Source organism: Pelodiscus sinensis, chromosome 2 (genome assembly GCF_049634645.1).
Source record: "Pelodiscus sinensis isolate JC-2024 chromosome 2, ASM4963464v1, whole genome shotgun sequence".
In the NCBI taxonomy this organism is placed as follows: Eukaryota; Metazoa; Chordata; order Testudines; family Trionychidae; genus Pelodiscus; species Pelodiscus sinensis.
This window is the reverse complement of record NC_134712.1, coordinates 252869638-252892576: the sequence shown is the minus strand read 5'-3', so window position 1 is coordinate 252892576 and position 22939 is coordinate 252869638. Positions and strand designations below refer to the sequence as shown.

General features: G+C 45.0%; 1 long non-coding RNA gene across 2 annotated transcripts; it reads right to left on the bottom strand.

The window, feature by feature from the left end:
- Positions 1 to 116: 116 nt before the first annotated feature.
- LOC142827409 (uncharacterized) lies at positions 117 to 22873 on the bottom strand. 2 transcript variants are annotated; one of them, XR_012902142.1, is made up of 3 exons: positions 22578 to 22873; positions 2863 to 3772; positions 117 to 2364 (listed from the first exon to the last, which is right to left on the bottom strand). It is a non-coding gene; the product is annotated as an uncharacterized LOC142827409 (long non-coding RNA). The 2 variants fall into 2 exon arrangements; XR_012902141.1 differs by having other exon boundaries at positions 3209 to 3772; positions 22578 to 22840.
- Positions 22874 to 22939: the final 66 nt, after the last annotated feature.

The window sequence follows — 22939 nt, the reverse complement described above, 5'->3', positions numbered from 1 at the left end:
TCAATAATGTCATCAGCTACATAGACAATGGCATAGAGAGTACACCTATAAACAGGGCTCGACAAATACGCTTATCTACTCGCCCGTGGCGAGTAGATTTCAGCCAGCCGCCCCGTTCACCGGTGGTCTGCGCATGCACAGTGTGGGTCTCGTGCATGTGTAGTGCAGGTCTCGTGCATATGCGGTACGAGGCTGGCGAGTGGTTTTCGCCACGATCATTGAGCCCTGCCTATAAAGTTTGCGGATGATACCAAGTTGGGAGGGGTTGCAAGTGCTTTGGAGGATAGGGTCAAAATTCAAAACGATCTGGACAAACTGGAGAAATGGTCTGAGGTAAACTGGATGCAAAGCACTTCACTTCAGAAAGAACAGTCATGCACACGTACAAAATAGGAAATGGTTGCCTAGGAAGGAGTACTGCAGAAAGGGATCGAGAGGTCATAGTGGGTCACAAGCTAAATATGAGTCAACAGTGTAACAGGGTTGCAGAAAAATCAAACATTCTTGGGAGATATTAGCAGAAGTGTTGTGAGCAAGACATGAGAAGTCATTCTTCCGCTCTATTCCACTCTGATTAGGTCTGAACTAGAATACTGTGTCCAGTTCTGGATGCCACATTTCAGGAAAGATGTGAACAAATTAGGGAAAGTCCAAAGAGGACTAACAAAATGTATTAAAGAGCTAGAAAACAGGACCTCTGAGGGAAGACTGAAAAAAAGAATGGTTTCTGTAGTCTGGAGAAAAGAAACGCAGAGGGGACATGCTAACAGTTTTCAAATACATAAAAAATTGTTACAAGGAGGGGGAGGAAAGAAAAGAAGCACAGGGCTGAAGTGGCAGCAAGGGTAATTTAGATGAGACAGTAAGAAAAACTTCCTGACCATCAGGGTGGTTAAGTACTGGCATAAATTGCCTAGGGACATTGTGAAATCCCCATTAGAGATTTTTAAGAGCAAGTGAGACAAACATCTGTCAAGGATCATCTGATAGTGCTTAGTCCTGCCTTGAATGCAGATAACTGGACTAGAAAACCTCTTGAGGTCCCTTCCAGGCCTCTGATTCTGATTGTAGCTATATGTAGTCATTAAAGAGCCTATGGCATTTTACACAGAGCTGTCTACTTTGCAATCAGATAGCATAATGAAGGGCAATGAGAGAGAATGAGAGACACATTCTGTAAGGGCACTTGCTGCGATATCTTGGTCAAATTACAAAGTGGGTGAACTGAATCTGGCAATCTATATCCTCCCGTGTTTTCAGTTGGATACAGTATTCTGCACTTCTCGGATATGGCTGCCTTTCTCTGATGAGAGGAGTGCTTCATATACAGTTTATAATTTGCTTTAGGATCTTTTAGGATGAAAACTAAATACATGCGTGAGGTGGCATCTGCCCGACACTGGTCTGAAAGGGGCTAACGTATCCCTAGAGAGGCTGCACAACAGGCAGCCAATTGGAGAGAACCCCAGGGAAGCTGTGCAGGAGACAGCCAACTGGAGAGGATTACAATGAGCAGCCAATCAGGGCCAAGCAGGTCCATATAAGAAGAGCTGAAGGGCAGAACAGGCCAGTCACTCCCTGGAGCTTGAAGAGGGAGCAGGACTGGCTGCCTGGCAGGAGGAAGGTAGATTGCGCCAAGGATGGAGCCGTGCTAGGCAGGAGCAGGGGAGCAAGGACTAACTCCTAGCTGACTACTGGCATGCTGGGGCCCTGAGATAAGAGCAGAGAAGGTGCTGGGGCTGCAGGGAGGTGGCCCAGGGAACTAGACTGCAGGGCTGGAAGGGATGACATGTGGCTGCAATCTATAGGATCCCTGGGTTGGGACCCTGAGTACTGGGCAAGCCCCCACCCCTCCTTTGCCTGCACTTGCAACTGAGAGAGTGGCTAGACAGTGGAGTACAGTTCCCCTGGAAGGAGAGGGAACAGCACATGACACAGCCACAGGGCTGTGTCCCTCTGAGCTGTTCGGTGGGACAGCACGCTTCCTGGAGCAGACGTGATGGCAGCGAGTCACCTCCAGATGAGGATGCGCTGGCTAATTAGACTAATTCCCAGGACAGCCAGCAGGAGGTGCCAGCGTGGTGAGCAAACCCATCACAACATGTAAGACCACTATCAGAAGAGTTATATCTGGGGGTGCTTTCGTGAGCTTCTGTTGAATGCCATCATCTGCTTTAACATGATTTCAGTCTTATATGATCAAAGGTACAATCGCTAAAGAAATGTTGTAAATCAGCCTAATTTCTACCTTGACAGTGACTCGCTGTGCTTCTTAAGGAGGCGATTCTCTGCACTTTGTCCCATTCTTGATTTTTTCCCTCCACTCCTTGAGGACACAGGAACTCAAAGAATTAAAGGCTTACCCTACAAAAAGAATTAAAGTGCTCTTAGAATCATAGAACTGGAAGGAACCTTAAGAGGTCATCGAATCCAGTCCCCCACCCTCATGGCAAGACCAAGCACCAACTAGATCATCCCTGACAGGTGTCTGTCTAACCTGCTCTTACATGTCTCCAGTGATGGAGATTCCACAAACCCCCTAGGTAATTTACTCCAGTGTTTAACCACCCTGACAGGTAAGAAGTTTTCCTAATGTCCAACCTAAACCTCCCTTGCTGCAGTTTAAGCCCATTGCTTCTTGTCCTGTCCTCAGAGGCCAAGGAGAACAATTTTTCTCCCTCCTCCTTGTGATACCCTTTTTGGTACTTGAAAACTCCTCTCAGTCTTCTCTTTTCTAAACTAAACAACTCTTTTTACACTTTCAGTGCTTCACTTCCACAGAGCCCACTCAAGATTACCCTGTCAGTATCCCACAGGTGCGAAGGACAGACAAAGTCTTGTGATAACCATCATGTGCCATACCTTTCAGAAGTGTTGTGAGGTTTCATTAATTAGTATCTCCAATATCATTTGAAATCTTCATATAAAAATTGCACGGTGAGATATAAGTTTACTGGTGGGAAACTGCCAATTAATTTCTCTTTGGTAGAGCTGGATGAACAAACTTGGTTGAAATAAGAGTCACCAATTTGAGTTGTCACCTAAAATTCAGAGTGAATCTCAGCTAAGCGGGGATCTGGTTTGCTTTCAGGCAGGAAGCAGGGAATTACCCCAGTTAGGAAGTAGCCAAGACACAGGAATTAGTGCCTCTATTCCTCAAAAAGGCATAAGGACATTTTTAAGGATCACAGTATGAGAGGCCAGTTACCTTGCTCACCATGACCAATTGGTCCTTCAGGCCACATGTAGATTGCACTGACCACCACAGGTCTTCCATTCTTCTTTTAACTTGGCCTTCCTTCTCCATGTTTGGCCATGGCTTTCCATGATAAAATCTTCCCATCTCTTTGGAGGTAAGCCAAGGGGTTATTTCAGTTCTCGCTGATACCACTCAGCACAGCTTCTGTGCATTGATCATCAGTATATGATGATCCATCTATACTATATGCCTGGTCCATCACATTGTATTGTCCCTTCTTTCAAAAACAATGTCCTGTATTCCACTCTGACGTCTGATCACTGGGGAGATGAGAGGACAGTAGCTAGTCATTTTTTTTCTAAGGATCTGATCCTACAAATGCTTACTACTGTCGGTAACCTTTACTACTGCGAGTATTTGTATTTGTGGCATCTGTCCTCAGAGCTCTAGAAAGGAACTTTCCTGGGATGACATTGCAATGCTGGCCATTCTGAATAGTAGCGATGTGCAAGAACAGGAATTTGCACTGCACGGGAAATTCCACAATTTTAATTTTTGTTGTTGCTGTTCAAGCTGAAATAAAAACAAAAAATTGTGAAAATTTCAATGTTTTAATCTTATCAAAAAGTGGGGGGTTCATTGTTTTTTCTTTTCCTAAACAAATTTCGTTGAAATTGATGTGTTCCTTCAAGAAGCATTGGCTTGCACAAAATGGCATTTCTGATGGAAGACCTTTCCACTGGAAAATTTTCAACCACCTTTACTTAATTAGCTACTATTGTGGTGAAATGCCCTTCAGTGGGAATGCTCCTAAGACAACGCCATACACAGAAGTAATTGTTTGCATGAGTATTTACAGCACTCAGCTTAAAGATGCTCAGGCTCAGTTTCTGTACAGCTCAATTCCTCCACTTGATGTGCAATGGATGGTGGAAGATGTGGATGCAAAGGTGTCTTTCACCCAGCTTTGCACCTTCCCAAATCTGGGCTATATCAGAGGGCTACTTAGCCCACATCACAACTCAGAGCAGCCTCGGGGCTGCTATAAATTGTGTTGCTTTGTAATAACCATCTATCCAACACTGTCTTCAGTGCAGCTACATGAGAGATTAGTTCCGCTCATAATGTTTACAACTGCACATACTTAACTGGGACATTCAGTCTTTTTTTTTTTAATATGGCAATCTGTACATATACCACAGATGTTTCACAGAAACGTGTTTCTGCTACCGGTGTTAGTTCCTGAATCCTATCAATGCTGGCTTCAATTAACACTAACACCTCTATATTTAAATTGCACTGAACAGCAATCTCAGCTAGCAGGTTTGTGAGCTGCACTTGCCAACAAAATTGGAAACTCAATTGCACAATGAGCTTTTGAACAGATGAAGCGCGTCACTAAAGATAGTGTTAAGACCAAATACTAAGACCCTTAACTCAGTTTTTACTCAAGGAAATAGCTACAGGCAGTCCCCGGGTTACATGGATCCGACTTACATTGGATCCCTACTTACAAACAGGGTGAGGCAACCCCGCACTAGCTGCTTCCCCCCAGCAGACCAGGGAGTCGCAAAGCTAGCCTCCGCCCCCCCCGCCCCTCCCCCCCCCAGCAGACCAGGGAGACGCGGAGCGGCTTTTCTCAGCAGACATCTCAGCTTGAGAATAAAGGACTGAGGGAAGTGAGGTGTGGGAGAATAAAACTGAGCTCTGGAGAAATGTTTGGCTAGAGTTTCCCCTACAATATATACCAGTTCCGACTTACATACAAATTCAACTTAAGAACAAACCTACAGTCCCTATCTTGTACGTAACCCAGGGACTGCCTGTATTAACTTCAGTGGGCAAGGAAAATTCTCACTGATATCACTGGCAGTTTCTCACTTAGGGCAGAGTAAAACCCAGCTGGGCCTTAGCTATTTTTTGCATATACAAAAGGGCACATGAAAGATCTTTATGGGCAATGTTGGGGGCATCTTCCTGATCCTGCTGCAAGTGAGGGATCTACTGAGGAGTGTTGCAAGTCAGTTTCTCACTGGAACAGAAGTCAGTGACAGGGAGTTTGTGTATTTTTCTAGATGTAATTGGTGTCATTTAAGGTATATACCAGTGGTCCCCAACCTTTTGGGGCTGCTGGGTACCCAGGGGTGGAGCCACGCATGCTCCGCGCAGCCATGGTGGCACCGTGCATGCGTTGCACGCCCAGGGTGGGGGCCACTCATGCGTTGTGCACCCGGGGGTGGCACTGCACATGCGCCACGCACTTGGGGCGGGGGCCATGCATCCCCAAGGCCCGGGGCGCAAGAATGGCTCAGGCCAGCCCTGGTCACTAGGCGGGCACACATAAATGCCCCGGCGGGCACCATGTTGGGGACCACTGGTATATACAGTGCTTTTTTTGTTTAAAAAAGTGCCAGTACTCCAGGGGAAAAGTAATTGAGCTCTAACTGGAGGTGCTGGTACTGTGTCTGGAGGTGCCGGTACTGCGTATCGGGCAATACCGTCACAAAAAAAAAAAAAAAACGGGGTATACACATTGGTTCTGGAACAGAGATGGTCATAAATGACATACAGTCACATCACTCTTTCAGAAATCTCAGCCCAGACATCAGTGCCTGGTTCCCAGGAAGCAACTCCACCTCAAGAACAGGCTCTAGTTAGAGAGATTAAAGCAAGTTCTACAGCTGTTTGCAGCAGCTCCTCCCCAAAAATCATGCACTGAAAACTAAAAACCATTCAGGAATGTTTTCAAAGACCATGTACTGCTTGCACCCTAAAAAAAGGGAGGGAAGAGAATGTGATGAGGCCCGATCGGGTGACTCCCACCAAAATGTTAAAGATGAGTGAATCAGGTCAGCCCAAATCGTAAATACAACGTAAGAATTGTCACATTGGATAAATCTGTGGTACCACTGATTTCAATGAAACAGCTGGTGGAGAGAGGTTCTAATCCATGTAAGGATGGCAAATTCTCGTACAGCGATACGCAGGCTGAGATGCAAGCAGTTCTTTAATGTGTCTCCTGCAGCTCTTTGCAGCACATAATATTAAAACACCGTGTGATTTAATTATCAACCAATGTAAGTTAGTCACCAATCAGAACACTTGTACAGTAATTCCTCATTTAACATGTACCCACTTAACACGTTTTCACGATAGCTCAATTTTTTATTTTTTTTTAGGGAACGTTTTTTGAATTACATGACTGTCCCCGGAATAACACGGTTTCCCCAGCCGGCCCGTTGCCGGCAGCTGTGCGGGGCTTCCCCCACATCCCTGCAAAGCAACGGAGGGTTCGCTGCTCACTGCGCCATTCCCCATTGACTCCCCCTCGCCGGACATATTGCCCCCTCTCCTCCACCCCCCTTTTGCAGGCCAGCAGCTGGGTTTTCCCAGCCAACCCATCGCCAGCGGCTGTGTGGGGCTTCCCCCACCTCCCTGCAAAGGAGGGTTTGCCGCTCGCCGCGCTGTTCTCCGGTTACGCCCCCCTTACCAGACACAGTGTGGGTCCCAGCAGACCCGTCACAGGGGCATACTCCCAACCCAATCCCCCTCCCTTCTCCTCTCCTTCCCTTCCTCAGAGCCAAACACCTCCCTTCCTGGCTGTAACCCAGTCCCCTTTCTCCCCCAACCTTATATCCTGGTCCCAACAGACACCACCGCTTGAAACGCAACCCCCACCTTTTCCATTATTTTCAATGGGAAAATTGACCCCGCGTAACACGTTTTCACTTAACACGATCATTTTCTGAAACATCTCTATAGTGTTAAATGAGGAATTACTGTACTATGTTATTAATTAATTGTACAATACCTGTGTAGTCATTTTGCTGTGAGAATAAATATATACCAATAAATAGTAAATGAGACAAAGAATCCACACCAGTGTTCCCTCTAACATTTTCTGTCCTTGGGTGGGCTGAATTTTCTTTTGGGTGGGTTGAAATTTCGTATGTGCACCACCAATATTGAGGTAGTGTGTGTGGATGTGCACCACCAATACAAACCAAAACACACACTTCTCTATATTAAGCAGTCCATATGTATGGAAGAAAATATATTAAACCAAGGGATATTTAACAAGAAGCAATGCTCACGATATTTAATATGAAATCAAATTAAAAAAATGAACACTACCTTTGGAGTACATGAGTCATCAATCTTTCTAACAGCTCAAGCTAGTACTTGCTACTTCTGACTCATAAGAGCCGGAATTCTACCACATAGCAAAGATCTGACCTTAATGCAATACAATATGCCATGTATGAATTAGGCTATTAATTGACCTGCGTTAACGCCTGAGATTAATGCAGGACAAGATTAACACGTTAAAAAAATTAACACATTTATCGCAGGTGTTAATGCTGCAGTGGCTCTTTGAAGTGCTGCTCCAGCACTTCATAGGGGCAGCGTACGTGGAGCCGGGGATCAGCTGGGGACTTCATCTGACCCCGGGCTCCGCCTTGCATTGCTCTTTGGAAATGCCACTGCGGCGCTTCAAGCCCACCGCTTGCTCTGTTTAGCTGCTGGCTTAGCAAGACACCGGAGCTCAGAAAACAGTTGCACGACCACACAGGCGCACAGCTTTCAGGGAACTTAGATACACACTACTGTGGCTCTGTTGAGCAATAATAATTGCTAATTTGGCTCCAGAACTTCTGAGGTCCAACTATCCCTGTTCTTGTCTGTTATAAAAGCACTTGCACAGTAGGTATAATTAGAGACATGGCGCTAACAACAGTCAAAAAGCATAATAATCCCATCAGAGCCATTTTAAAATATGTCGCCCGCAGGAAATTGTCATTGTGTACATGGCATTCATTCTCTGATGCCCACAGATCCATCAGTAAGGACCATCATCAGCTGATATAACATAGCACAGCCTTAAATCATGGACAAGGCAACTTTTAAATCAGTCAGAATACATGCACACAGTGCTTATCACGGTGCAGGATAGAAGCTAGCCCTTCAAGTTGAGTGAGTATTTCAAGTGAGTGGAGTTATTCCTGATTTGCCCTGCTGTCATTGAGCATATTTTCCCAGGTAAAGTGAATTCTGTTGCTTTCACCTGCGTTTCTGACTACCCCTGCAGTTCTCTAGCATTGTTGGGTAACATTTTCTTCCTTTCCTTTTATTAACAGGAAGATGAAACTCTGGATTCAAAACCAGGTTTCTTGTCTTCCTCCAGGCCCTCATTCAGCAAGGTACTTAAGCATGTGCCTAACCTTACGCAGGTGAGTAGCCCCATCTGGTGCCTTGATATATTGGGACCTGAATGTCGAAATTCAGGCAGTAGCGACATCCATTAATTTGGCTTCATAGATAACAACCCCCTGCTGGCTGAGAGCAACACAACTTTCCGTATCTCTGACACAGAAGCTACAGCTACACTGTAGCCTTCTTGTGGAAAACCTTATGCAAATGAAGAGCGGCGTGGAATATCACCGGGCTTCATTTGCATAATTAATTAGCAGCCGCTTTTGCGCAAGAGGCTTTTGTGCAAAAAGGAGCTGTATAGATCGCTCTTTTTTGTGCAAAAACCCCTTCTTGTGCAAGAGCCGTTCTTCCTCATTTTTTCAGGAAGAGGAAGGGGCTGTATTTTGGCTCCTTGTTTGTATAATGCATAGCACAATGGCTCCTAGGTGCTATGGTAATACAAATAATAACCTTATGTCATTTCAGTGTTATACAAGCTGGTATCATGCCTGATGCCGATATTCTTTGGGAATAATTTTGCCGGCACCAAAATGCAAGAGTTTGCGTTCAACATCATTTTTAGAAGTGATATGAAACTGACATAAAAGAAAACCCATGTGTCAGTAGCAAGAACGTGAGACAATGGACAAAGAAATCTCCATCAGTAACAACAGACGGGATTAAGCCTTTGTAGACAAGTATCTTATTAGAATGTAATACTCATCAACTCAACAATAAGAACATAAGAACATAAGAACAACCAGACTGGGTCTAACCAAAGGTCCATCTAGCCCAGTATCCTGTCTGCTGTCAATGGCCAGTACCAGTTGCCCCAGAGGGAGGGAACACAACAGGGAATCCTCACGTGATCCCTCTCCTGTCACCTATTTTCAGACAGACAGAGGCTAGGGACTCCACTCCTACCCATGCCGGCTAATAGCCATTGATGGACCTAACCTCCATGAATCTATCTAGCTCTTTTTTGAACCCTGTGAAAGTCCTACTCTTCACAACATCCTCTGGCAAGGAGTTCCACAGGTTGAATGTGCACTGAATAAAGAAAAAGTACCTTTTGTTTATTTTAAACCTGCTGCCTAGTCATTTCATTTGGTGACCCCTAGTTCTTATATTGTGGGAATAATTACAACTACATAAGATAAATATATGTGCTCAGATATCGGTCCCATAAATACAGATTCCGCAGAGACTGTATTTTGAAACTGTATGGAGTGATTGCTTCCCAAAGAAACCTTGTGGCCTGCTCCTCACAACGCACGTGCTCAGTCTGGCATTTTGGTGCACTGATATAATTAACCTCACAAAGCCAAACTTGGAGTAAAGTACTGGACGCCTTTGGTGAATGGTAATTACACAGATGTGCCTTTCAGGTATAGGCGATTCGCGGTGGCACTCAGGTACACTGCCCCACCTAAGCCTCTGCCAAAAAATTAATTGCTAAATGGGGTGCCTGCTCATGCTCCCTCCCTGCATCTTCTTCCTCTGCAGGCTTCAGGCTTTCAGACCCAGAATGCCGGCCTAGCTGCAGGCTGCGTTGTTAGTGACTGCATCACTAAAAGTGTTCTCATGTGATGGATGTCCATTGACCTATGAAAGGACTGGGTTGGCTACAGTCCGAACAGACAAGTTTCCAGACCCGTGGTACACACTGGCGTCTCTGCCATCAATCAAAGCACGGAGCCAGTAACGGAAAGGGCAGCGAGACAAGCTCCCTTCCCAGGCCTAAGAGTTCTCCCATCCAGTTTCATCAGTGGAGTAAAGCTTCCCCTTGAGGTCACCATATAACCCCTGCTCTGCAGGAAAAAGGCTTCACTGTCCAGATCTGCCAAGCCTGCATTTTCATTTGCACTAAATTACGTTATAAAAAACGTGAATCCAGATTCCCTGCTGCAGTTTCTTCTACGCATGCCAGATCTGGGGGCCTTGCAGAGGAACACGCTCCAGCTTTATGATTCTGGGGCCAGCTACTGGAAGTGCCATAAAAAAAACACATAGGCGATGGCCTTAAAGGGGTTATCTGCCAGCAGAGAATAGCCCAAGTGTAGAGTGCTGTGACCACACCCCAAAACATCTCCTACCCCAAGGCTGCATGGGGAGCCTAAGAACTGACTACAGTGGCTTTACAATGGCTGCAGACTCCCCCGATGAAAGCAATTGCCTGCTTAGATGACCCAGGTATATTTCCCCAGCCTATATTCATCACCAGTCCCTTTAGAATGTAGAAATTAAGGAGCAATAGAGAATCCAGCCTGAGATTTTTTTTCCATGTCATTGGTCTAAACAGGAGTGGGCAATAATTTTACACCAGGGGCCACTTCACTAATTTTTGAAGTGACCCTGGGCCACCCCGGAAGGGGCAGGGCCTGGACACTTCCATGCTCCCCCTCCCACAGACCCTGATCGGCCTGGGGGTGGGGGAGTATGTGAAGTCTTTGCCCCTGCTTCCTCCCTCACCTGGGGAGAACTGCCAACTGTTCTGAACAGCTGGCGGTTCCCTCTAGGCACCCGTCCCCTTGCAGAGCGGGAGGAGACTTCACTAGTTGTCCCCAACCCCAGGCCAATCAGGATCTGGGGGCGGGAGGAACGCGCAAAGTCTCTCGCTCCCTGCCTCCACCCTGCAAGAGGCGTGTGGCGCTTAGAGTGAAAGCACTGTGCGTCCCTTGCCAGGCAGGAGGAGACTTTAGGCGCTTCCTGCCCCCACTGTGCAAGCGCCATGTGCCCCGTGCCGGGCAGAAGGAAACTTTGCATGCTGCCCCACATGGGGCATGCAGGGCTTGCAGGCAGGGTGGGGGGCAGGGAGGAAAAGACTTCATTCGCTCCTCCCGCCAGCAGGCATTGATTGGCCTGGGGGCTGGAGAGTGACAGAGCATCCGCGGGCCAGATCCACCCGCTTGGTATGCCAGATCCAGCCCACGAAGGCCCCTTTGCCCACCCCGGGTCTAAAGTGAGAGGAGTTCCTCAAGCAAGGGCTGCTGTCCTGTAATCATCTTGGAAACCTCGGCTGCTGCGAGTGATTTTTTCCATAAGTCAAATACAGAAGAATGCTATTTAGCACGAAAATTTGACACATGAATTTCCCCAGGGAAAGCAACATCAAAGGGAATGTACTATGGAAAGGTTTGTAGAAATCACGATTGATCCTGTTGCACAGGCATTATGTATTTGCTTAAGGTCTACACAAAACTGCCCCAGAGGAATTCATTTTAATTGGATGCAACTCAAATGCTGAAACTAAACAGAAAAGAAACCAAACATATTCTGTTGTCTCTCTGCCTGCAGAAAGAGGAACTGTCTCTTTCCATGAAACAAAAGACAGGACTATGCAACACTTTAAAGACTAACAGGATGGTTTATTAATAATAAACCTAATAAACCATCCTGTTAGTCTTTAAAGTGCTGCATAGTCCTGTCTTTTGTTTCAGCAAGACCAGACTAACAGGGCTACATCTCTGTTACTGTCTCTTTGCATCTATTTCATGAGTCACCTGGCAAAACTTGCAACTTGCGTCACACCTTAGTGACTCAGAATGACTAGAGGCCAGCTCTGTATAGATTTTCCCCTGTTCAAAACCTGATTGATTCACTGATGTTGATCTTTTTTGGGGGGTTGGGGGGCAGGTATTGAGAAGCAGTGTAGTCCAATGGACTGAGCACAGATCTGGGAATTCTTGCTCTCTAATCCCAGCTCTGATTCTGACTTGCTCTACTCTCTGTTTCTCCTCTGGTAAATGGGAAGAATAATACCTATACAGGATTATGAGGAGGATTCATTAGTTAATGACTACATAGCATTTACTTGTGCTATTAAACAATGCTCTGCGTGCTTTGAAATGAGCTGAACCTAAATTCTGACACACTCTAGCAGAAGTTTTGAAGCTTGACAATAGCTTTGCTTAAATTAAAATGGGGGACAATTAATTCATTAATTATAAACATGTATAACAGCCTATATATTAATTAGTTTACATTCTATTTATTTTTATGCAGCCCTCAGATTTTCCGTTTTTAACACACCACAGATTTTTCCATGGAGAATGCATAATTGCGCCATAGAAACTGTCAGTGGGGAAGTTGGAGGTTTTGCTGGCTGGTTATAGGATAGCTGGGGATTTTAATAACTGAGAAGGTATAGGAGGTAAACTTGGATTCTGGGGAAAACACATTTTTGTCAGAATGATCAAGAATTACATAGGTAACAGTTCTCAGAGGGGTAACCGTGTTAGTCTGTAACTTTAAAAACAACAAGTTTGACCTGTTGGTCAAAATAAGATACGCAATTTGAGCTACGCAAATTGCATATCTTATTTCTATCTAATTTTGAAATAAAGCGCTGTTCTGACAAGTCCCTTAACCCTCATGGAACAAGGATTACAGGGACACTGAAATAGCATGCCCTTTATTTCAAAATCTATTTCGAAATTATGGGTGCATTTAAAGATGTGGAATAACTATTTCAGGATACTTCCGGTATCTCGAAATAGTGCCACTGTTTAGATAGAGACTAACAAAAATGAATATAGTATGATGAGCTTTCGTGGGCAAAACCAGCCTCCAGTTCATCTGAGGAAATACTATGTATATATATTTGTTAGTCTCTAAGGCTATGTCTAGACTGCAAGCCTCTTTCGAAAGAGGCTCTTTCGAAAGATACTTTCGAAAGGGCCTCTTTCGAAAGAGAGCGTCTAGACTGCACGTTGAACTTTCGAAAAAGCGGCTTGCTTTTTCGAAAGAAAGCATCCAGTGAGTCTGGATGCTCTCTTTCGAAGAAGCCCTATTTACATTGAAGAACGCCTTCTTTCGAAAGAGGAACTTTCGAAAGAAGGCGTTCTTCCTCGTGAAATGAGGTTTACCGCCATTGAAAGAAAAGCCGTGTTCTTTCGATTTAATTTTGAAAGAACGCGGCTTGAGTCTGGACGCAGGTGAAGTTTTTTCGAAAAAAGGCTACTTTTTTCGAAAAAACCCCTGAGTCTGGACACAGCCTAAGGTGCCACAGGACTATTCTTTGTTTTTATAGTGAACAATGTTTTGTGTATGTGTTCATCTTTAGGTTTCAGAGTTAACATTGCCATAGTGTGAGTGGAGAATTCAAACCTCTAAGACATAGTTTCATGATGCCTGCAATCTCTAGAGACAGCACTGTGTCAGTTTTCTCCCAGTTAACACATTGTAGATTAGCCCAAGCCTGTGTGATGTAAATTTATGGATCTCAGTCCGGTTTCCAGTGGAAAAATAGCCTCTTCACAAAACCTACCCCAAGGTGTCAGTCACTAGGCCCCTTGTTAGCAATCACAGTGCTGAAGATTTTCTCACCGATCCACACAGCGCCTCCAGAATAAAGCTTAGGTCGACTGCTGAGGGTGATGAAGAATTTGCACTGATGGGACCAGTGAGGTCTAGTGGGTTGGGCTCTGGATAGCAATCTGTAGAGCTGGGTGCAATTTCCAGCTCCGAACATAACCTGCTGTGTGACCTGAGGCAAGTCACGTCACCTTTGGTGAGTCATTCTGTGTCCCTATTTCCTCTCCCTTCTTTTGTTTCCATTCCCTATTTAGATTGCAACAGGTACGGGGATTGTGCCTTGCTGTGCTTTTGCCCAGTGAGTAGTACAGTGGCACCTTGATCATGAGGCACCAATGTACCATTGCTACGAATAAGGACAATGCTGTAACTGGACTGCAGTTCTTATGTGGCTAACTCAATGGCTAAGCATAGAAATGGCACACTGTTGCCTAACTCAAGGATTCCCTTCTTTCTTATTTTGCTCTCTGCCTTGAAACATTCCAAACCTGACATCAGAAGTGCAGGCAGCATCTCAGTTTAAGCTGCCTCCAGCAGGCACCACTTACATGAGTTTACGTCACTACAATCAAAAAATAAACGGGAATCTCTGCAGAATATAAACAAACAGCACTGTGTGAATGGTATCTCACCTCCCTCCATTACACATAGAATGTCTCCGGTGACAGTCTCTGTCTACTGTAATAAGGTGCTCTCCTGAACTGTTAAACTGAGCACTACAAACTGTGAGTGAGCAATTCTAGGCGTCACCCAGAAAAAGTACTTTATGACATCAGGAAGAAATAGGTGGGGATAAAGCTGTACAAATCTTCAATTGCACGCCTCATGAAGCTGACTGTGCGCTGACTTCATTTTGTTTGTTTTAAACCTGCTGCCTATTAATTTCATTTGGTGACGCCTAATTCTCAGGGCTGGACAAACTCCTGCAAGAGCCACTCACCAGTCCCGCACAGTGCATGCGCAAGACCGGCATTGCGCATGCGTGAAGCGCTGGTGAATGGGGCTCGCGGCGTGACCGGCTGAAATCTACTTGCCACGAGCGAGTAGATTCAGTGGTTTGTCGAGCCCTGCTAATTCTTATATTATGGGAACAGGTAAATAACTTTTCCTTATTCACTTTTCCCCACACCAGTCATGATTTTATAGACCTCTGTCATATCCCCCCTTGGTCTCCTCTTTTCTAAGCTGAAAAGTCCAAGTATTTTTAATCTCTCTTCATAAGGGACCCATTCTAAACCCCGCATCATTTTTGTTGCCCTTTTCTGAACCTTTTCCAATGCTAAGATACCTTTTTTGAGGTGAGCGACCACATCTATACGCAGTATTCAAGATGTGGGCCTACCATGGTTTTATATAGAGGCAATAAGATATTCTGTCTTATTCTTCTATCCCTTTTAAAATGAGTCCTACCATTCCATTTTCTTTTTTAACTGCTGCTGCACACTGAGTGGGTGTTTTCAGAGAACTATCCACAATGACTCCAAGATCTCTCTCGAGTAATTTAGCTTAGTCCCCATCGTATTGTATGTATAGTTGGGATTATTTTTTCCAATGTGCATCACTTTACATTTATCAACATTACATTTCATTTGCCATTTTGTTGACAATCACTTAGTTTAGTGAGATCTTTTTGAAGCACAGTCTGCTTCTGTCTTAGCTATCTTGAACAGTTTGGTATCCTCTAAAAATTTTGCCACCTTGCTGTTTACCCCTTTCTCTAGATAATTTTAAAAAATAAGTTGAATAGGATTGGTCCCAGGACAGACCTTTAGGGGACCCCACTTACCATTTATTCCTACCCTTTGTTTCCTGTTTTTTAACTAGTTATCCATCCATGAAAGGACCTTCCCTCTTATCCCATGACAACTACCTTTACTTAAGAGCCTTTGGTGAGGACCTTGTCAAAGGCTTTCTGGAAATCTAAGTATACTATATCCACTAGATCCCCCTTGTCCACATGTTTGTTGACCCCCTCAAAGAACTCTAGGGCTACGTCTAGACTGGCCCCTATTCCGAAATAGCCATGCTAATTTCAGACTTTGGAATAGGGAAATCCGCGGGGGGTATTTAAATATCCCCCGCGGGATTTAAATAAACATGTCCGCCGCTTTTTTTCCGGCTTGGGGAAAAGCCGGAAAAAAGCGTCTAGACTGGCGCGATCCTCCGGAATAAAGCCCTTTTCCGGAGGATCTCTTATTCCTGAAGGTAGGACACTGTTGGAAGACAGGATATTGGGCTAGATGGACCTTTGGTCTGACCCAGTATGGCCATTCTTATTTTCTTATGTAGTTGGCTGAGCTCATAAATTTCACTCTGCATTTTAGGTTCAAATCACCATGTCGTGATCTCAATAGGAATTATTCTCACTTATGCCAAATCTGAATTTGATTCACTAGGGGCACATCTACACAGCAGCATTATTTTAGAATAACTGACGTTATTTCAAAATAACAAAGTGTGCATCTACAAAGCAAGCTGTCCTTTCAAAATAATTTTGTGATGGAGGACTTCTTACTCTGAGTCCTGTAACCCTCATTTCACGAGGAGTAAGGGAAGTTGAAGGAAGAGTGTTCTTCCGTCAACTTGCTGCTGTGTAGACAGCGCTAAAAGCCAAATTAAGCTATTTCAACTTCAGATACGCAATTGACGTAGCTGTCGTTGCGTATCTTAATATGACTTTTGCCCTGCAATGTAGACGTGCCCTAACTTATAACCTTCATTCTATTCCAGAAACTCAGGGCTCTTAGCCTAATAATGTTTCTTTTTTTTTCAATTGAAATGACATTTAAATTGTCAGCTTTACTGGTAACAGACTCTTAAACACATGACTCTTAAACACTGTTTCTCCAAACACAAAGCCATCTGATAGATGACAAAGAGTTCTCCCCTCAAAGAATAAATTCAGAATATACTACGCATGCCCAAGCTGAGTACAATACTTATGCAAACACTCCATAACACACTGAGACAGACAGCTGCAAACCTAGTAGTTTTCCTCTGATATGTGAATTGTGAAACAATCTGTTCATGGCAACAGTTGCTTTGTTATTCTGTTCTTGAAGTATTTCTGAAAGACCCATTTCTGGCATGCTGTCTTTAGTGGATCTGCATTTAAAAAAAAAACATATTTGTTGTTCCCCTTTCCCTAACCTCTGTCTAAATATCTTTTGTGTCTTTGTCAGCTCCCTAAGGCAGGGACTGTTCCTCTTCTAATTACTGAAAAGTGCTAGTTAACTGTGGGTGCTATTAATAAATAAAATAATAGCTACAAGATGGTCATTTATAGCTGTGGTTCCTGATCTTCCTTTTCTCTGAAGGATTGGAGGCTGGATCCCTTTTCCTCCCGAGGTCCCCTATAACCATGTTTCAGAACATTTTTTTCTGTTTCCTCTCCTTTCTCTTTTGTTTTAATCCTGCGGTATTGTGGAGGATGTTTTGGTTTTTGTTTGTTTGTTCGTTTTTCATTTGTTGTTCTTCTCTTTTCCTTAGGCCAGCCTGAGAACATACCTTTTGTTCACGAGAGTTAATCCCACCACCAGGTATACTGAGGGATACTACGGGAATACTAAGGGAAGGTGGGTAGGGGTACCATGTCAGATTCTCATGGTGGGGGGAGAAGGGGCAACTTTAACCATGATTCTAAGGGTTGTTTAGACACTTGAAAACTGTAGTTTTCTGGCATATACTTTAGCAGTTAGCCCTGTATCTAATTCCCATAAGACCAGCATTAGACCCACTCAGCTCTAATAATAACACATTCTGACATGCTGTGGTAAGTCACTTAAGTCACTTAGGTTTAAAATTTTAATATATATTCTTACTTTGCTACTAACTCTACAGAAAGAGAGACTCTATCAGAACTCCTGAGCCATGTCTACACTGCAGGCTTTTTCCGCAAGAACAGCTGTTCTTGTGCAAAAACTTGCCGGGTGTCCAGGACAAGACTAAGGGGTGGGTGAGCTGGGCAGCTGCGCGGGCGCCAACCGATGGGGGGTGCCTGATGGCAGCTGTAAGGGGCGCACAGTGTCCCTAATGGCTGCCATCAGGCCGGCTCCCGCAACGCCGGCCCCTCCCATCCCTGAAGCGCTGGCCAGCAGCACCCTTCCCCCCACGGCCGCAGGGCCCTGCACAGCCAGGTGCGGCCCACCCCGGGCTGCGCACCAGCAGTGGTGGCCGGGGCGGGCTGGGAAGCGCATGCGCCGTGCGCCCCGGAGGTGGACCCATGCACCCTAGGGGGGGGCAGGCCCGCGCCCCAGAGGTAGGCCCGCACATGCGACATGCGCCTGGGGGCAGTGCCGCGCACCCGGGCCCGGGGTACCAAAATCGCTTGGGCTGGCCCTTCGGGTGTCTATACTGCACACGCGTTCTTGCGCAAGTAAATTTACAGTACAGCGTTGGAAAACAGGGCTTCTTCCGTACGAGTTTTTCCTCTCTCCACAAGGAATAAGCCCTCTTGCGCAAGAGCTCTTCCACCAGAAGGCAGTGTAGACAGGCAACTTGATTGCCTTGTGCAAGACACCCCTACACCTAAAATGGGCATCAGAGCTTTCTTGCACAAGAGAGCGTCCCCACTGCCAGGGACTCTCTTGCACAAAAACACATGGTAGTGTGGATGCGCTTTTGTGGAAGACCTTTTTCACAAGAACTCCTGCGCAAAAGAGTTATTGCGCAAGAAGCTGGCAGTGTAGGCATAGCTCTGGGTTCTAACTCAGCACTAGGAGAGGAGTGGCATCTTGTGGGTTACAGCAGGGACAGATACATTAGGGTTGTATGTGAACATCAGAACGACCACTCTAGGTCAGACCAAAGATCCATATAGCCCAGGACTCCTTTATAGCCTCTCCCCCCCTCCAACCTCACTAAACAGTGCCCCTGAAGGTGGGAAAAGCCTCCAACCCTTCTGCATAGCACCCCTGAAGCTGGGTGGCTTTCAAGAAGCCAGCCACAGTTTTAATAGAGAAGCAAGAGCATGTTTGCAGCATGAAGAGTGGTGGGAACAGGATCAAATAATTTTCATCACCTCTGCCTCATGCCATTCCCATGCCCCTGAAGTTTACTCTCATGTTCACAGCCCAGGACATGGAAAACTATTAAGCTATTAACTGATTTCAATGTTTATTTAATAATACTTTTGGTTGTTAAAGAGAGTTTTGAAAGTCAAATTTTGTTTTCCTCTAGTTGTGCAATTTGTAAACTTGCTTGAACTTCGTTCACCGTGGTCAATAAAACCATAGATTGATCTATTTCACTTTCTGATTAATACCACTTTATGGCTGTGTCTAGACTGACAGTTGCAGGAAAAACTTGCCAGCTGTCTACACTGGCCGCTTGAATTTCCGCAAGAACACTGACGATCTCATGTAAGATCGTCAGTGTTCTTGCGGAAATACTATGCTGCTCCCGTTCAGGCAAAAGTCTTTTTCCGAAATACTTTTGCGCAAAAGGGCCAGTGTAGACTGCACAGTAGTATTTTCTGCAAAAAAGCCCCGATTGCAAAAATGGCGATCAGGGCTTTTTTGCGGAAAACCGCTTCTAGATTGGCCACGGACACTTTTCCGCAAAAAGTGCTTTTGCGGAAAAGTATCCTGCCAATCTAGATGCTCTGTTCTGAAAATGCTTTTAACGGAAATCATTTTCAGAAAATCATGCCAGTGTAGACGTAGCCTACCAGTGTTGCCGATTTTCATGTTTTTATGGAGAATCCCATAATCAACAACCCCAATTAGTAGAGTTTATGTGAGCACATCAGAATCTTAGCTTTCATTTGTTAAAAAATCAGGTTCTAGCCTCACAGTTGCAGAAAAAAGCTAGACAATGTGACACCTGTAAATCTTAAAGACCTACAAATCAGAAGATAAATAAAAATAAACCCAAAGATTTTTTTTTTTAGAAATTCATTATTTTTAAGCCAATCTCAACAGCTTTGGGGGGGAGGGAGCACTGATTTTGTAACATATGGGTTGGCATTACTGCTTTAGACTTGTTCAGAGCATCTTCCATCTAAGGCTGTTAAAGCACTTTCGTCATTTGTATCATTTGAAGTGAGATAGGTAAGTAATCTGAGAAACTGAGGTACAGGAAGATGAAGGTCAGACACAGACAGAGTGGCAAAGGTAGCAACGTAATCTAATCTCATGACTTCCAGTCTTCTGCCTTTCTCTGTGTGCTTAATCTTTATAACTGCAACCATGGTGGCACACATAATTGAGGCTGGCTAACCCAGGCCTTCTCAAGCTTTAATACAGAATGGACGGATCATGTTTTAATAGAGAACCCTGTCCCCTCCCATCTCATATCTCCACCCCATTCAGAACCACAGAACATCCCTATCACAACTACAGAAAATGTTTACTTAAATGAATAATATTAGGAAAGTATGTTCCCTTTGCTTCCTTTACCGCTATGCCTTTTTCTCTGTGATTTAGTTCTTCTGTGATACACTTAGATATGCTCCACAATGTTAATCTCTCTTCCCTCTCCCTACCTGTACTCCCCCACACTTGTTCGACTTCCTTACCCCCTTCTCCCATGATCCTCAGGATGTTGCATTTTTGTGAGTAGCCATTCCAATTCACAGGGGGTTCCCGTGCCTGACACTGGTCCTATTCTTTCTGCATACTTCGAGGCACTTAGGCCAACTCCTCATTGTTTTATCTGCTTTGACATTCGGTTTTTGCAACTGGCAAGCCCAGATCTCATGGCAGCAGCGGGAAACAGGAATACCACTGTGACACCCAAAACATACCAACAGCAACGGTCTGTGGTTCACTGGCCTAAATCATAGAATCATAGAGCTGGTAGAGACCTCAGGAGGTCATCAAGTGCAGCCCACTGCCCAACGTAGGACCAACTAAATAACCTAGCCGAGGCTTTGTCAAGCTGAGATTTAAAAACCTCTAGGGTTTTTTTTCAGACTTGGTTTCTGCCTTGGTTCCTGCCTTGGTTTCTGCCTTGGTTTCTGTTTTTGGAGTGTTTTTAAACTAGAAAAAAACCAGTTCTTTCAACAAAGCATACTATCTCCACTAAAAAAATTATAGCATTTTATAACCACTATACTGCTGAAAAGGGGGAAGGTAAGAAGTTGAAATTGAGCAGGAAAATAGCCCTGAGGCAGCAGAAATGCCTTTTGTTGTCTTGATGAAAGTCTGTTTTGAATTTGCCAAACTGTGAAAGTTTGAAAATCATAATTTGTGGATGCACATGTCTTCTAACAACTTTGAAGCTTATTAACAGGTGCCTGCCAATTATCTGTGAAAGTAACTAAAAATTTATACAGGTACTGCCCTATTGCAACTCGGGTCCCTGCCACCTCTTTAAATAGCTCCAAACTGGTTTTTGCAGCAGCTCAGCCAGCTCTTTCTGGAGCTGTGTGCTAGGTCGCACCCACTTACTTTCACCTCTGCTGTCAGTAGTCTATATAGGAAAGAGGAGCATGCTTTGTATGGACAGCATTGATAAATGGGTATGACAGTAAAACCCATGATGAGCCCTTCCTCATTCAATGGAAGAGTGGCTACTCAAGAACATCAAGCTCTTTGGGGGAAGGCATATCATTTTGTACAGCACCTAGGATAATGATAAGTATCAGAGGGGTAGCTGTGTTAGTCTGAATCTGCAAGAACAACGAGAACTCCTATGGCATTTTATAGACTAACAGATTTTTTGGAGCATAAGCTTTCGTGGGCAAAGCCATAAGAACATAAGAACATAAGAACGGCCGTACTGGGTGAGACCAAAGGTCCATCTAGCCCAGTATCCTGTCTACCGACAGTGGCCAGCACCAGGTGCCCCAGAGAGGGTGGACCGAAGACAATGATCAAGCGATTTGTCTCCTGCCATCCCTCTCCAGCCTCTGACAAACAGAGGCCAAGGACACCATTTTATCCCCTGGCTAATAGCCTTTTATGGACCTAGCCTCCATGAATTTATCCAGCTTCTCTTTAAACTCTATTATAGTCCTAGCCTTCACAGCCTCCTCTGGCAAGGAGTTCCACAGGTTGACAACACGCTGTGTGAAGAAGAACTGTGTGAAGCCCCACTTTGTCAGATGCATGTAGTGGAAATTCCAGAGGAAGGTAAATATACAGGCATAAGAAAAGAGTTCTAATCAAGAGTAAGAATAATGATATACTGGCCAATGATTAGGGCTTCCGGGTATTTGAAAACTGGACCCCTTACACACCATTCATCTGACAAAGTGGGTTGTGCCCACGAATACTCATGATATCATATACACTTTTTGTTAGAAGATGCTGCGGGACTATTTGTTGTTTTTTAAGTTTTTCCAGGTACTACCTCATCTCAAAAAAGATATCTTGTCATTGGAAAAGATTCAAGAAGGGCAACCAAAATAATTAGGGGTTGGGCATGGGTCCCGTATAAAGAGAGATTTAAAAGACTTTGACTTTCCATCTTAAAAAAGAGGAGACTAAGGGAGGCTATGACAGAGGTCTATAAAATCATGACTGGTGTGGAAAAACTGAATAAGGAAAAGTTATTTACTTGTTCCCATAACATAAGAACTAAGGGTCACCAAGGCTATGTCTACACTGCACCGTAGTTTGAAGTAAGATGAGCAATTTGAGCTTATTAAGATAAGATTGCGTATCTTATCATGACCTTATTTCAAAATAGCTTATTTTGTTATTTGGCGCTGTCTACACAGCACCAAATTTTGAAATAACCCGGCACTTCCGAAACGCCCCTTATTCCTCGTGGAACGAGGTTTACAGGGCTATCAGACTAGTGAGCCCGAAAGAACGGGCTTGCTGTGAAGGCGCGGGATAGCTAGTTGGGGATACTCCGGTATCCCGCAATAGCGTTGCAGGGCAGAGGTAGCCCAAAGGAAACGAAGAGGTTTAAAACAAACCAAAGGAAGTTGTTGGTTTCACGCATCAGCGCGCCGTCCACCTGTGGAACTCCTCGCTGCAGGACGTGGTGAAGGTTCGGACTGTCACAGGGTTCCACAAGGAGCGAGTTGGAGGTTAGGTCCCTCAGGGGCTGTCAGCCAGGATGGGTCGGGATGGCCTGTGCTTGTCTGGGAACGGGCGACAGGGGGGGGATTCCCTGTTCTGCTCCCGCCCCCTGAGCAGGCTCTGCGGGCGCTGGGCTGGGGCGAGTGGGAGACACGTCACTCAGGGGAGGGCGTCACGGCCCCGCAACGCATCCCCTCTGGGCTCCCCACACTGCGCCTGCGCCCGCCGCTGCCCCTCCCCCACCCGCCTCACGCGC